The sequence below is a fragment of the Engraulis encrasicolus genome, chromosome 3 (assembly GCF_034702125.1).
Source record: "Engraulis encrasicolus isolate BLACKSEA-1 chromosome 3, IST_EnEncr_1.0, whole genome shotgun sequence".
Taxonomy (NCBI): Eukaryota; Metazoa; Chordata; class Actinopteri; order Clupeiformes; family Engraulidae; genus Engraulis; species Engraulis encrasicolus.
In genome coordinates this window covers 32,894,377-32,899,376 of record NC_085859.1, presented here as the reverse complement: position 1 = coordinate 32,899,376, position 5,000 = coordinate 32,894,377, and positions in this window count along the sequence as shown.

Here is a 5,000-nt window from a genome sequence, read left to right as displayed (position 1 = left end):
TGAACGAGGAAGGGGGAGAAAGCTACCGGTAGTTCAGTGGAGTTGAAGGAATGACCGCATCGACACGTTTTATTGTGTGATGATGGGCCACTACTGTAGAATGACTATTCATTGTATGTCCATTAAAACGGTTGTTTGGTAATTGATTTTGTTCTACTGATGGCTGGTCGCACCAGTGCGCCTAAAAATATTTTTTAGGCGCACCATTGAAAAAAATGGGCGCATATGCGACCAAATTGGTCGCACTCTGGAGCCCTGCTCCAAAGAGCCGGTCTAATTAATCTGATTTTATAAAAACAATGGCATAGCCACCAATTACGGATTAGCCACTGAGCGGCTACCTGAGTCCCGTGACGTCATTGAGGTAGGGGAACTGCTGAGGGACACACCTTACTGAACAGACAGTACGTCCTGTTACATATGGAAAGGCCTGCGCACACCGGTTCCTGACAGCAGTCACTACGTTTACATGATGTTTTTAATTCCGAATTGACAATTCCGAATTAAATAGTTCCGTCGAGTTTACTTTGACCTTTCCTTTAATTCCAAATTAAAAGGTGTTTACATACACGTTTTCAAAGAGGAATTAAGCTTTATTCAAAATTACAGTCAGTTAATTCTGAATTAAATGCCTCATGTAAATGTAGCAATTGTAGCACATTTTCAGAGCCGACAGCGTCAGTAGCCCTCTCACTTTGGCGGCACTCTTTTGGTAACCAACAAGCATCAGGCGAATCCGATGATGGATTTTAATGGGCGGCACGGACCAAAATGGAAGTCAATCGTAATCAACAGTCCACGCTGGCAGACAATGCCGGCGCCAGTGTGCACGGTTGTATTGGAAACCATGGAATCAAATGTTTGCAGAGCAGAACTTTGCACTTTTATTTCTTGGAACCTTAGCAATGTTTAAAGCCGTATAAAGGTATTTATTTTCTCCTTTCTCTTCCATCACCCTACAGGCTGGAAGTGAAACTGCCTCTTTGATGGCCTCTGAGTGACCATCACTAAGGGTGTGGTGGCAGTCTGACAGTTAAGGTACGCCAATCACTTACACTTTTCGGTGTACTGATCAGTGGTCCAATGTGGTAACGCTAGGGTGACCAGACGTCCCGGTTTGACCGGGACAGTCCCAGTTTGGAGTTGTGTGTCCCAGGTCCCAAGCAAACCCTCTCGGGAGACAAATATGTCCCGGTTTTGGCCACCCACTACATTGCGCCATGTCTATCAGGGTAAATATGTGGAAAAGATTACGTGTTTACCTGCTACAGTTATTGGCAGCTAGCACTTGTATAGAAAGTCTGAAGGAGTCAGTTGCAATTTGTCGTTCCTCCCTCTAAAATTGATTAGAATGCAGGAAATTGCATCTAATTTTTTTTTTTTTTTCTGGGGGAGGACCCCCAGACCTGCCCGCCAAATATTGTCCTTCAGTCACACACAAAGTGTCCCGGTTTCAGACTACAAAAATCTGGTCAACCTAGGTAACGCAGGAGGACTGGGTTTTGAGTCCCGACGGGGCAACTGCACCCCCCTACAGTTTCAAAACGAGTTAACATAACGTCACTCATGACCCAGAAGCTTGTAGCTCGGCTCCATAGGTAGACCATATAGATAGGACCATGTCAACTTTGCAATTAGGTCACAGAAACCCGGTAAAAACCAACAGGTAAAAAAAAACAGGCTCAAGGTCTCATTGCTGTATACCTCAACGCATGAATCATGGCCTATATTCAAGATAGTGGTCTATGTATGTGTGGTCACACACACACACTCACACACACACACACACACACACACACACACACACACACACACACACACACACACACACAAACAAACACAAAAGCACACGCACATGTCTCTGATATGTGCTGTAGATGTACCGCGATGCAACTCTCCTCTTCACAATGTCTGAAAACCAAAGCTACAAACATCATTATTATTAGGGCTGCTGTTTGTGAAGGCAGTCAGACTCAAAATCAGTGTGAAATGCAGCATCCGCTTTCTGTGTGTGCACTGCTGACACATGCAAATGCCTTGCTCTGCTTGTGCTGTCTTTGTGAAATGTCATTCTCCACAGGAGCGTACTGTACTTGTACTGTGTGGGCTGCCTCTGGTCTTCTGTATTCAGTGCATGACCTTTACAGGGCAGTTCTAATGCCATCAGATGCTAATACATTCTTCATCTTGCCGTGCTTACAGTAGGCTATGGATGGTTGTGAGGGAGGGAGATCTGAGCCATACATATGGAGTCATATTCGGAAGTACAAAATATATTCCCCAAATCAACATACCTTTAGATTTGAGAGGAAATTGTTTTTTGGATTGCATGTTGCTCTATCTGTCTGTCCTTCTGTCATCAGTATTATGCAAAAACTGTGAATGAAAGTGATATGAAGTAAAATTGAAAGTCCAACTCCCATTGTCAATGTGACACAGCACTCCACAGTACACAAGTTCACACAATGAAACTGCATTCATGCCTCAACTGTGCAAGGGAGCAGCCCACAATGGCGCCCGAAAAGGGCAGTGCGGCGGGACGGTACAGGGTACCTCCGTCATGGAGGAGGATGGGGGAGAGCACTGGTTAATCACCTCATTACCCATGACTGCCCAAGTATGATTATATAAAATTGTCAGAGGAGATAATGGCTCCTGACTTTATCTGAGGAAGACCGAGAGGTCGAAACGTCATTGCCAATGGATGAATAAATAAAAAGATGAAAAAATAACTTCAAGAAGAAAAATCCAAAGAAGTGTGCGAACCTTTTTTCAAAAAATACGTAATCTTTTTGTTCAGCACCAGGGATTGTGCACAAGTAACTCTCTACAAATCCTGACTTTAGTGACCCATGAACGTATGGACGAAATAGGGTCAAGGTGAAAGTCACCAAAAAGGTCAGATTTGTTTTTCTTCTTTTCTATTAGTAAGATATCCTTTCCATTTCAATAGTGCATCAAATGGGTTGCTGAAGTGGGGTTTATTTTCAAATGTGAAGTGGGGTTTGTTTTGCTCTGCACCACTTGTATACAGTGTAGTAGAGGAGCACTTTGCAACCATGTCACTGTTATGAGAGGTACTCAAACAACCAAGCAGCTACGTGTACATGTTTTCAATAGCTTTCAACAGCTACGTGTACAATATTTTTTAGGGCTTTTTTGCCTTTATTTCTGACATGATAGTGGAGGAGAGACAGGAAATGAGTGAGGAGAGAGAGACAGGGACGGAAACAGGTTTTGTGACCTAGTCTCTCTAACATCTTGGTGAAACTCCCAAATCTTTTGGGACCTAATAATAATAATATAATGATCCATGTAATGGAGGGAAGCCTGTTCTTGTCTAGCCCATGCAGAGTCATAATCAGTACCTGTTTGTGACACACATCACACATCATTTACTGCTTCTGTATGCAAAGGGGAAGGTAAGAGTGCTCACTCCAGAGACTGAGTTGGGCCTCCACCACCACAGGGCATCAGTAATAACATGGAGCTGTTTTATTACAGCAGGCGGCAGCACTAAAGATCAAGACATTCATCACTGTGAGCAAAATTGACAGCTCTCTCTCTCTCTCTCTCTCTCTCTCTCTCTCTCTCTCTCTCTCTCTCTCTCTCTCTCTCTCTCTCTCTCTCTCTCTCTCGCTCTCTCTGTAACTTATCTGTATGAATGCATATGTGTGTGTGTGTGTGTGTGTGTGTGTGTGTCTTTTCCATACCTGCTTCTACCTGTTTATTCCTATGGAGGCTGTGTTTGGTGTGTCTACACTGTGTTTTCTTATGGAGTCTGTGTGAAACCTCTAAACTGTGTATTCCTATGGAGGCTGTGTGAATGCCTCTACACACAGTGTATTCTTGAGTCTGTGCTTGGTGCCTGTCCGCGTCCAGATGGATGCTGCAGCCTCCTGAGAGGAGAATAAGCTCATTTGCCAAGCATTCATTAAAAGCTGGCACACACCACCCTCCTCATAATCGCTCTGTGGACTTTGTAAATATCAGTCTGTGATTCAACCAAAAGAGGAGAAAAACTACGCTGAAGTGTGTGTGTGCGTGCGTGCGTGCGTGCATGCGTGCGAAAGAGAGAGAGAGAGAAAGAGAGAGAGAGAGAGAGAGAGAGAGAGAGAGAGAGAGAGAGAGAGAGAGAGAGAGAGAGAGAGAGGCATGGGGAGAGAATCAACTGTCCCATTGACTTCCTCACTTGGCTGTGTATCTATACCAAAGTCACATGGTTTGAAATAGAACAACTGGAAAATGAAGAGATGTGTTTTTTTCTTTCCTTTAAGCACACCCTACCCAGTTTTCTTTTTTCTCTCAGGTTCTTAGATGTTAAACATTTCTCACAGCTTTTGTCAGCGTCTTTCACATGCGGTACTATTTAAAACCCCTTCATTCGAGAGAAAGAAATAGCTCAGGTGTTGTACAATGTGTGTTAATGCAATTAAAGTCAACTCTAGCATATGGTTCACAGTGGGGCAGTGTACAGTCAGAGGTTAGCAGAGTGTGGGGAGAGGGCGATAACAATGTTCCAAACGTCACCCAGTTCAATTGCGTCATGCATTTCCTGTTGGAGTGTTGTGTTGGTGAAGTCACATGGTCACAGAGGTAAGCCGTAGACCCTCTGACTGAACTGAAAAACAAAAGAGACAGACAGTGAGTGAAAGTGAGAGCGTGCGTGTGAGTGTGAGAGTGAGAGTGTGTGTGTGTGTGTGAGAGAGAGAGAGAGAGAGAGAGAGAGAGAGAGAGAGAGAGAGAGAGAGAGAGAGAGAGAGAGAGAGAGAGAGAGAGAGAGAAAGAGAGAGAGCCCATGTCAAGATTAGTGAGACACCAAGAATTAAAACAGAGACAGGGAGTTACTTGTCAAATCATTTACATGTTTATGTAGGCTGTCATAAATGTATAATAAGGGAAATGTTTATACTATTTGATTTCCTGAAATGAAAAAAAGTCATGCTAAATGCTCAACACGGAAGCATCACCACGTTGAACACTGAATGCACCACACAACC